This window comes from Acinonyx jubatus, chromosome A1, assembly GCF_027475565.1.
Source record: "Acinonyx jubatus isolate Ajub_Pintada_27869175 chromosome A1, VMU_Ajub_asm_v1.0, whole genome shotgun sequence".
NCBI classification, from domain to species: domain Eukaryota; kingdom Metazoa; phylum Chordata; class Mammalia; order Carnivora; family Felidae; genus Acinonyx; species Acinonyx jubatus.
This window is the reverse complement of record NC_069380.1, coordinates 40,642,548-40,653,752: the sequence shown is the minus strand read 5'-3', so window position 1 is coordinate 40,653,752 and position 11,205 is coordinate 40,642,548. Positions and strand designations below refer to the sequence as shown.

The following is an 11,205-nucleotide window of genomic DNA, read 5'->3' as shown; positions in this document are numbered from 1 at the left end:
TCTATCCATCTATCTATCTAAATGGATTTTGTAATGCCTTTTGAAAGTTGATCACTCATTTTCAGCTGATATCCTTTAAAAATGTGAAATGATGATGGCCAGGCGGTAACACGTGCTGCAAATGTGACTTGTGGTCTCCACACACCAGGCTGCCACATTTCACAGCTGTTCAGTAGACACGAGGAGCTAAGCAACAGAACCCATGCAAGAGGGCTGGGAACCCCTAGATGACACAGCATTATAAAAAGAGAAAAAAATAAACTCTGCAATTAACCAAAGCAATCCCTGAGGTTTGAGTCTCAGCATTATCCTTGCCTTCTGCATTCTGTCTATGAAGCTTTTAGAGACAGGCAATCACAACGTTGCCACAAAAACATTTGATTGTAACAGATTACAGAAAAGCTATTCATATTTTAGCAGTCAACGATCTCAGATATTCACAGAGAGAGAGAGAGAGAGAGAGAGAGAGAGAGAGAAGAGTGGTCTAAAACCTAATTCATGTTACCTTAGAGTTAAAGTGAACCTTAAATTGTTTTACAAAATGTTTAACTTTCCAATTAACTCTGTTTTCTTTGATGGTTAGGAGAACCCTGAGACGCTGTTGAGACACTACCTGCTTTAGGGTCAAGATCACACTTTAGATTTTTGTCTTTTTTTTGTGTCAAGAATTCCTGAACATAAAATGCCAAATGTTTTATCCACAAGTAACACTCAATGGAATCCTCTTCCCAGAAAATCCTCTAATTTGGACATCCCTCCATGATCATTGGCTCTTCAAACTGGAATGAACCCAGCTTCACTAGGATGTCCTGCTCAACCTTGGGCTGCCAGGAACATATGCTTGTCAGTGACCTGTTAAAGTGGTATGCTGCTCTTTCTGGAGCAAAGGTAAATTACATAATCTGTGTCTTGTCTCCAGTAAAAGGGCAGCTCAAGTAAAGATTCTGAGATGCCTCTTCTTATTTTCTTTAATTGTTCGGCATTAACTTTGTGCTTAATTGTGCTAGGTACTATGTCTACACAGATACAAATACGAATCAAGATCTTTGTGGAACTTACGTTCCATTTCACAGTTCTCCATCACTAGTTTTAGTACCTCTCTGTCTGTGGGATGTCGACTACCTCTAGGCAATCCATTTACACTAGCTGATTTCGTACCTGGACATTCTTAGACTCTATGGCTGCTTGATAATATTCTTGGGGCCTCTCTTTAAGCAGAAGCAAATAGCCTCTTCGGGGCAGATTTTTGTTCTTTCTAATTTTCTGTCTGTCTTCCTGTTAAAAGGTAAAAAGATCACAGCGGAGGGTTAATGTGGATGGGGAGAAAGAGCAACAGAAGGAAATAACCAAAAGCATATTAAATCGTTTTACATATAATAAATATTTATGTGTCTAAACTAACAAAATGACTCTAGGTCTGTGAACATTTCCAACAAGTTAATGTAGTCATTTTAATTTATCCTCAAGTTTCCCATTTTCTTTGCGGGATTTTGGATTTTCTTTTAAAATACAACTTTACTTGCTTCATTAAAAATGTATTTTCCACAGAGCAGCCAGAGAGCCATTTAAAACTTTTTTCAAACCCTATTATGCCCCTGTTCAAAGCACTCCAGTGTCTTTCCATCACACTATTAAAAATACTCAAAGGTCATACCTACAAACCCCTACATGATCTGCCCCTGAGTACTTCCCTCCCCTTTGTACCCTACAGAGGAGGCCTCTACACTCTCCTGCTATGTGCCCTGCATGCTCCTGCCTCAGGTCCTTTTCCTCAGTATTCCTTCTGTTTCGAAAACTTGTCCCCAGGTAGTTGATGGCCCATTCCCTCATTCCTTCAGTACACTGTTGTTGTGTTTCCTTCTCAGGATACCTTTTTCTACCCCTGTCTCTAAATGTCAATCCTTACCCCCCTTTATTCCTTTACTTTCCTAATTATTTTATTCTTGGTATGCATTTCTACGTGATATAAGCTTATTATTTCATTTTGTTTATCTTGGAACTTTGTGTAAGTTCCATGAGGGTAGAGAACTCCATCTTGTTCATTGTTTTATTCTTAGTATGGAAAAGGCTGCCTGGAAAATAACAGAGATCAAAGTATTAGTGATTTGAATGAAATAATGGATGGATGGATGGATGGATGGATGGATACATGGATAGTTGGTTGAATGGATGGATGGAGATCTCCATGGGTAGCAAGCAGGGTAGTGTTCATGTTGTCTTAAGTTACTTCAGAAAACCTCTTCTGAGTGACACTTTGCCAGATTCTTCTGGGTATGTCTTTTCATGAAATAAAGCAGAGATCGGGATTTGACATACTTTTTTCAAGAATGGTTAATAATTTAAACAATACCAAAATGAGGGACAAAAATGTATCCTGTGTTAGCTTGGGTGTCCTCAAGAACAGAGTTGAGACAATACTTCTGTGCAGGTAGTTTGAGAGCATATGCCAGAGAGTAGGAGGGAGGAATCAGAGAAAGTGAAACAGAGAGAGAGAGGAAAAGCCAATATAAAGGTGCATTATTGATTTATTGCAATAGGCAACAGATGCTTCTGGGAAACATATGGAATGCCTTCTAAGACTGTTCTAATCAAAGTATTTGTCCATCAGCTCTCATGGGAATTGATCAAAGATTGCTGCTTCAGAGTTTTTATGCCTGTACTTCTGAGGAGCCCATGCTGTGAGTGCTTTCTACTTCTACCTTGGCAGAAATCATGGGAGAAGTCTAGAAGATGTGAGTCTAGGGCACTGGTGATAAAAGGATGAAAAATGCATCCCACACTCCATCTACATGTGCACTGCATGAAGTCCACTCTGTTACTGAGTCTTCAAGTTTTCCACAGAGGATTTAATATGCAAGGGATAGTAGCATAAGCTACAGTTCTCTTTACTGAAGTGGCCCTAACACTGTTAGTGATATTTATCATCTCCTTTCTCCATCACCAATTTTGGCTATGTCTCCCCTTCAAGCAGCATTTCCTCTGGTCTTGGTTGCTTGCCTGATGAGTTGACACAGACCTTTATCTCTGAGGAGTATAAACTTTGAGACTCTTGATCATAACTGAAATTGCTGCAATTGTCCTTTTACCATAGTGATGAGCATGGAAGCACCAAGAGAGGGCCAAGTGGATCTTCTGATTTCCATACTACTCCCAGTATGTGTACCTAGAACTTCCATGCTCCCTAGTATAAATATCCCCAGCCTCCTACCCCCCAGGAATCAGCACATCTAATCCAGCAGAGGCTAATGTTTTGGGCAAGCCAGCGTTAATTTCTTATTGGTGACTGACAGTGATGGTGAGAGAAGCCAGCTGTACCCAATCCCTGCCTTGTGTGTTACTGAGTACAAATTGTTGAATACAAGCTCCATATTTCAAGAAATCAGTTCAATGCATACACTGTATCCTGGCAGACAATGTCTCAACCCTGAGAAGTGTTTTTTCAAAAATGTTGCCTTAGTTGAGCCTTTATTAAGATATCTTATTATTCCATAATGACAGGTCATTCTGGATAAAATAGAATCAATGGATCTCATGTGCTCATTGAAACATTACTTTCCCCGTAAAATGGGTCTTTTAGATGGGGTGATGCCACATGCTACAAGTCTTGAATTTTGGTGCTAGTAAACACTTTGGGCAGGAAAGGCTAACCTTTCCTGAAGGCTGAAGACTCATTCCTGTTTAGGATGAAATACTATGCTCCAGGATGAAAGTTCCTGATGTAATTACTTTGCTGTGAATTGACTAGACAAGTTTCCTGGAAGGATGATACCATTTCATAGGCTCAATATTGGTCTCTGCTATGAAAATTTCAGACCTCCAAGCATCACTAGAAGGTATATCTGGTTTTTTGAGAAGTCCACCCATAGTTTCCATCCCTGCTACCACAGGCATTGTATCCATGGCTTCTTCCACAACCAGTAGAGTGGTCAAATACATAAGTTGGCTAATGTCCACTGGTTGTCTCATCCTGTCTACCTAGGTTTTGAATGTGCTATTTTTAATGTTTATTTTTGAAAGAGAGAGAGAGCGCGCACGCGCGCACGAGTGGGGGAGGGGCAGAAAGAGGGAGACTTAGAATCTGAAGCAGGTTCCAGGCTTCAAACTGTCAGCACAGAGCTTGATGCAGGGCTCGAACCCATGAAATGTGAGATCATGACCTGAGCCAAAGCCAGACACTCAGCAGATTGAGCCACCCAGGCATCTCTGAATGTGTTCTTTGTGGTGTATCAGCTTTAGTGGCCATTAATTTGAGATACAAAAATCTTAACTCCTGTAAATCTAAATGTATGCTGATTTCTTCAACCTCTTTGACGTTGAGTTTCTAATCTCAATCCTTTCAGGCTCATCATCAACTGCCAAATGATCATCACTTCCCAGAAAATGTGTTTCCTGATCTCACATCAAGTCTTTCTTCATGCCAAGTGACTACCAAGTATACCCCTTCCTGTCCTTCCCATAGTGAGTATTCTTATTGTCACTGCCCTTTACTGCCACTCCTTGTTGTATGCTGAATTGTGTTCCCCTAAATGTTAAAGTCTCCGCCCCTGGTACCTGTGAATGTGACCTTATTTAGAAATACTGTTTGTGTGGATGTAACCAAGTTAGTATGAGGTCATAATGGATTAGGTTGGCCCCTAAAACAGTGACTGGTGTCTTTATAAGAGAAAGGAGAGGGAAATTTGGATACAAGTACAAGGAGAACATCATATGAACATCAAGGTGGAGCTTGGAGTGATTCAGATGTAAGACACAGAACACAAACAATTTCTGTCAATCACTGGGAGCTAGGAACAGGCAAGAAAGGATTCTTCCCCAGAGCCTTCAGAGGGAACATGAACTTGCTGACACCTTGAGTTAAGCCATTTAGCTTCCAGAACTACGCAAGAATAAATTTGTGCTGTTTTATGCCACCCAGTTTGTGGTACCTTGTTATGAAAGCCCAAGGAAACTAGTGAAATCCTCATTGCTCTGTCTTGTGGCAGCTTTACATTTTCACCTTGCATACAACTTTTCAAGCCACCTATGGACTGTGCTTGTGTCAGCCAGGAGATCAGAGTTGGGAACTGGGGGGTAGACACTGGTGAGGCAGAATCTAGGCTACTGCTTGTAGTACCTACAAGCAGTCTTGTAGGTACTTGTAGTACCTACAAGCAGTCTTGTAGGTACTTGTAGTACCTACAAGCAGTCTTGTAGGTACTTGTAGTACCTACAAGCTTGTAGTACCTACAAGCAGATCTGTAGAACAGATCCACACCCTCTGGATCTGTTCAGGCACAGTACCATTGGGAAAGTACCATTCTCATTGCCCAATCGATGGCTTCTGCAAACACCTGACTCTGTGATTTGGTAACCTGACAATAGCAGGATGAATGCTGGGCATCAATGATAGCAGTCACTTGCCTTGGTCAGGCATCCCTCTATTTAACAGAAGTTATTTTTTCACACAAAGAGTGGTTCTTTGCTGCTGAAGACGTGGCTCTGCTACAGAACACTAGCATCTGTGCTGAGACACTCCAATTAGAGCTTTCCAGAGACCTCATACAGCTTCTCCATCTCATATGGATGCCTTTAGTATCATTGAATTCCCTGAGTCATACAACCAGACTGCAGGGAGTCTTGAACAACAGCTTGGACCTGTTTGCAAAGCCTTCTCTTTGTCTCTCAAACTAAAATTTACTAAAGAGGACAGGTTTTAATGTTTTGAAGACAGAAATTAATTTTTTTTTCTCGAGCTACCTGCCTCCATGAAGTAAGAAGACCTGTGAAAAACTTAATTCCTTGGACTGACTGGGTTTTCAAGGTTGTTTCTTTCTCTCACTTTCCAAATCCTGCAGATGTCCTGTTATGTGGGTTTAATCAGTCCAGGGTCTTCAGTACAGATTTCTCTGTCCCTCTAACCATTAGCTGTCTGATAGCAGGTGTCCCAAAATACTCCTGAGAAAAGGAGGACATCAAACTGATTAGGGGTCTCATTTAACCTTCACTTCTAGCTCAGGGCCCCAGAGCAGACTTTTCTTGAGTTCACTGATATATAGGGTATATAAATGCTACTTATAAAATGGTAGCTTAATTCACTCTCTTCAAATAAACCTTTTGAATCAGTCTCCATCTAGGGCAAGATTTGAATGTTCTGGATTTCTAGACATAAAAACCATCAAATTCCATTAAAAAATAAACCATTATCTGTAACTATGTTAGATTGCGAACAGTACACCCTAAGCCAACAGACATAACAGCTCTTATTCCTACAGCTTTAAAATATGAGAAGGACGCACATTTCCTTTTCTCTCTGATTTCATGCCCACCTCCCTCAGTCTTTGTTCTGCCCTTCTCCTTTTAGAGAAGTAATGTCTAAAGTACCCTAACAGATGTATGTGTTTTTCTCCAACAATTAGATCTATATCAGGGACATATCCCTCAATAGTCTCTGAATTTGACTTTAATGTCTCAGGGGATGAGTTTAAACACTATAGTTCCAAGCAAATTTCAGATAAGGGTTCCTTACCTATTATTAAGTAAAAATAAAAGTTCCATTTAGTTCTTAGGCCTTACACTCCTATATTACCCTCCCCAGTGGAATCCAGTCTTCATGCTATATACACTTGGTTGTTCAGTGTGGAATTACACCAATATTTGCATATATGGTCTTATTTTTTCCTATTACTTCAGAGTCGTTTTACAAGGAACATGCCCAAGGAATGAACACATTTAGTATACTAAAATTCAAAGCTAATTAAAAAATCTTTCCTGGGGTACCTGGGTGGCTCAGTCAGTTAAGCATCTGACCTCAGCCTAGGTCATGATCCCGCAGTTTGTAGGTTTGAGCCCCCTGTCGGGCTCTGTGTTGACAGCTCAGAGCCTGGAGCCTACTTCAGATTCTTTGTCTCCCTCTCTCTGCCCTTCCCTGCTCATGCTCTGTCTCTGTCTCTCTCAAAAATTAATAAAAACCATTAAAAATTATTTGCCAATTTGATGAATTAATAAAAGATGTTAAAAAAATCTTTCCTCAACTTTTGCTTCTGAGAAATGATATCCAAAAAAAACCAAAATTTGGCCTAAGTCTATTCCTGTATACCACAGAAGAAACACAAAGCAAATGTGTCAGCTTGTTACTAAGAATCCCTTGTTTGCTTCTAGAGTATGTGGGCAGCAGTTGGGCAAGGTGTGATGTTTTTGAAGTTTAAAAATAATGTTGAAATATTTTCATGATATAAGCTTTTTGGTTTAAAAAAGTTTGAGTTTTATAAATTAACAATAAATTGTAACTAAATATATAATTTCTTTTTGAATAGTTTTGTGAATAATTTCCTATGTATCTGTTTGGACATATTTTAAGGTTTTCATTTTAGAGTCATTTTCTTAATGCTCATTTTCACCTTTTTTTCTGCCTTTATTGTAGTGAATAGAGTGGGGCATGCTTTTTTCCCCATTCTCCTCTTTCTCTGCCTCCATCTCCTTCTCTCCTTCTCTTTCTCCCTCCCTTTACTTTTGCCTTTCTCTCTATCTCCTTCCTTCTCTCCTTGTCTTTCTTTAGTTCTCTTGAAACACTCATTTCTTGAGTATCCTGCTTCTTCTGTCCAAAGACCACTCAAACCAAAATCCTTCCCAACCAAATTGAACACCTTTTCCTTACTGTATTGTGTGTGTGTGTGTAATTTTTACCAGAATCCTCTTTACTCACTAATTAAGACATAGAACATTAGTTCATATTTATCCTGGAGACACATGCTTACTATTTATTTCAATGGTAATCATGAATTTTTAAAATACAAATGTGCTTATTTTCTACATAGGTATCATATTTTCAGTGCCTGAGATACAACTTGTTCACATACAAGAACTCCATTAGGATCTTCACAATCCTTCACTTGGTATATTCCAAGACATTGCTGAAACCATTTGTTCATCCATATATAAGTATATTGCTATAATACATAACTATAAATATGCATTTTCTAGCTTAAATATGGTAGGCAAGACTCTAAAATGGTCCCCTCACATTCTCAATCCGGGGTATACACATGCTGTATAACGCCATACCCTTGAGTGTGTATTCAGTCTGTGGTTATGATGGAATGTCATTCCCACGATAACATTAGTAGTTAGCTCCTTTTGAGTTAACTAGAAGGACATTTATCTTAGATGGGCCTGACATAGCCAGGTAGGGTTTTTTTTAAGTTTATTTATTTATTTTGAGAAAGAGAGAGAGAGCAGTGCAGGAGGGGCAAGGAGTGAGAGAATCCTAAGCAATCTCTGCACTGTTGGTGTAGAGCCTGGTTCAAGGCTTAAACTCACAAACCGTGAGGTCATGACCTGAGCCAAAACCAAGAGTCAGGCACTTAACCTACTGAGCCAGGCACCCAGATTTTTTATTTTAAAGTTTAAACATTAGAGACTCTCCTGCTGGTCTTAAATACAGCCTCCATGAGTTCTACTGCTGCAAGGAAGGCAATTCTTCCAACAACCAGCAAGCTTGGAAGAGGATCCTGAGCCTCAAATAAAACCCTGATCCTAGGTAACACTTGATGCAGACTCATGGGAACCAGAGTAGAGACCCTCTCTTAAGACTTCCCAGGATTCCTAATCCATGGAACTATTAGACAACGAAAGGGTATTGTTTTAAGTCACTAAGTGTGCAGCAATTTGTTATATAGCAATAGAAAATAAACACACTGATCCAGGGTTAGAAAGAAACAGCTCACAATTGCTTATGACTTGTTCGTAAATCTAACTTGTTCAACAGTCTACCTAAATCGATTTCTATTAAAAAAAACAATTATTAAAATATTAACAGTACAATTGTTACATATGGAATGTCTTAATTCTTTACATATGGTAGATCATGTTAATTGTTATAAAGACTCTATGAAGTGAACATTAAATTTCTGAATTCATAAGCAGTAAAGAGAGTCTTAAGGAATTTAGCTATCTTATCAGAAGGGGCAGAGGTAGCGTGATGTGTTGACCGGGAGGGATGAGGAAAAGCCCTCTGGCAGACAGAACCTTCTCCTGTGGTTTCCAAGCTCACACCTTTCCCACCTTGGTATACTGCATTTCATTATGTATAGAAAATTATACACAAGGTATTCTCTTCCGCCCTGGGTTGCTAAGATCAATAAAGTATGCACCCATAATGAAGGACTTTAAAATCCAGCAGGGAAAACAGACATGAATCACACAATATCTTCCAAGGTCTAATGAAACCCTTGCACACTGGGGTGATATTCTGGTGGGATTAGAAAGCACTTAGAGAAGCCATGGCAAATGAGCTAAGCCTTAAATACTCTAAACGATCTTTCTGGTAGAAAAATTAGAGCTGTAATCCTTTGGGGTGGAGAAATAAAATGCTGCACTTAGAATTGTAAATGTACAGAACATGTTCACAGAATGTTTAGTAGATAGGAGCACAGGGGAGTCAAAGATATAACTGAGTTTTATACCCTGAATGTGTGTTTCGTACATTGTTTACAGCTTTTTGATACCTGTCTTTGTCTGTTTCACTCTTTCAGTTTCCACATTCCTTAATCTAACTTTTTTGCGTACTATAGTGAAATTTTTGGATCATGGTGTCAGCAGTACATTTGGAAAAATATCTCAATAAAACATATTTTAAGATTCAGTTCTCACATACACACACACACACACACACACACACACACACACCACCGTGTGATTGTAGTTTATTGTTAAATTCATGGTTAATGCTTAAAATATGTGTCATATATATTACTTTTTGTCCTTGATACTTAAAATATTTTTAAATGATATTCTTGATTTCTAGAGGTACATGGCAAAATTCTAGGTACTAAGGACACAGAAATAACCCAGTTTGGCAAGAACACTGAAATAGAGAGTGGGAATGATGATGTTTGGGGGTAAAGCTGAGGTCAAATATACCAGGAAAAAGTAAACAAAGTATATATGTCAGAGAACAGCATATCTTAGAGAATGAAACAGAAAGATATGTTAGCAAATGACTGAGGAACTGTCAGAAGAAATCATCAAAGAAAGGAATTTTAAAGACACAGCGTCTGAATATGTATATTATAAGTTCTCTGATCCATCAAATACATAGTCTACAGTGAGCTGTCTCTGGCTTTGAAGATCTCATGTTTGATTAAGTATAGCTCTTAATGTAAAATAGATATTGTTAAAAAACAACACCTACTTCAGGGGGTGCCTGGGCGGTTCAGTTGGTTAAACGACCGACTCTAGATTTCGGCTCAGGTCATAATCTCATGGTTTGTGAGTTCGAGCCCTGTGTTGCACTCTGCACTGACAGTGTGGAGCTTGCTTGGGATTCTATGTCTCCCTCTCTTTCTCCAAAAAATAAATAGACATTTTTTAAAAAAAATCCTACTTCTGTACAAGAAAAATGTACATGTCTAATACTAAGGGAAAAAAAGATAAAATGCCATGAAAATCCCTATTAATGCGTTATAAAAAGAAAAGCTGCCTAAAATAAATATGAGATCATGGACAACTTTAACAAGCAAAGTATATCTATCAAATTAATTTCCTTGTTGTATTCCTCTTATCAATAACAAATAAACTAGATGACCTGAACCAAACTAAAGGCACCTATCAAATTTTCCAAAATTATCATTCAGGGATTCTCAGAATTCAAGCATTTTATATGGGAGACGTGTTATTTTTGCATTCACTTCAATTTTACAAACTCAGTCATGTATCCTCTTTACAGGTTTCTCTTTTTTATCCACAGAAGAAAAAAAGGAAAGAGTAAAAAGCCCGTCGCCAAGCAGTTCATCACCTCACTTGTGGGGAAAGTCAGAGTAATACACATCCTGTGGTAACTGAGAGGGATACAGGATAGGCTATTTTGGGGCTCACTAGAGAAATATAAATCTTTTGAAATTTTTCCACTTATCATTTCTTGTATTCTATCTATTTGGTATATTAAATTCATATATAATAAACTTGGAAAGCAGTCATTTTACATGAAACTAATTATGTGCGGTGGAGACCCAGAGGACAGATCCATCCTGACAGAGTACTTTCAACACCATTTACTTGTAGCTTGCTATATAGACAGTGCAGCGCCTCAGTTAGAACCACGTATACAGCTAGTGATTTACACTTCCTCACGCACGAACAGCTTTTTTAATGTTGTTTACTTAACTCTTTTCGAAGAACTTCTAAAAAATGCTTCCCAGATTTTTATGGGTTAAAGGAAGCATCAATTTA

General features: G+C 38.7%; 1 long non-coding RNA gene across 1 annotated transcript; it reads left to right on the top strand.

Annotated features, from left to right (window-relative positions):
- Positions 1-4,095: 4,095 nt before the first annotated feature.
- On the top strand, positions 4,096-10,887 carry LOC128315291 (uncharacterized). Its single transcript, XR_008297962.1, has 3 exons — positions 4,096-4,144; positions 4,341-4,458; positions 10,703-10,887. It is a non-coding gene; the product is annotated as an uncharacterized LOC128315291 (long non-coding RNA).
- The last annotated feature ends 318 nt before the right edge of the window (positions 10,888-11,205 follow it).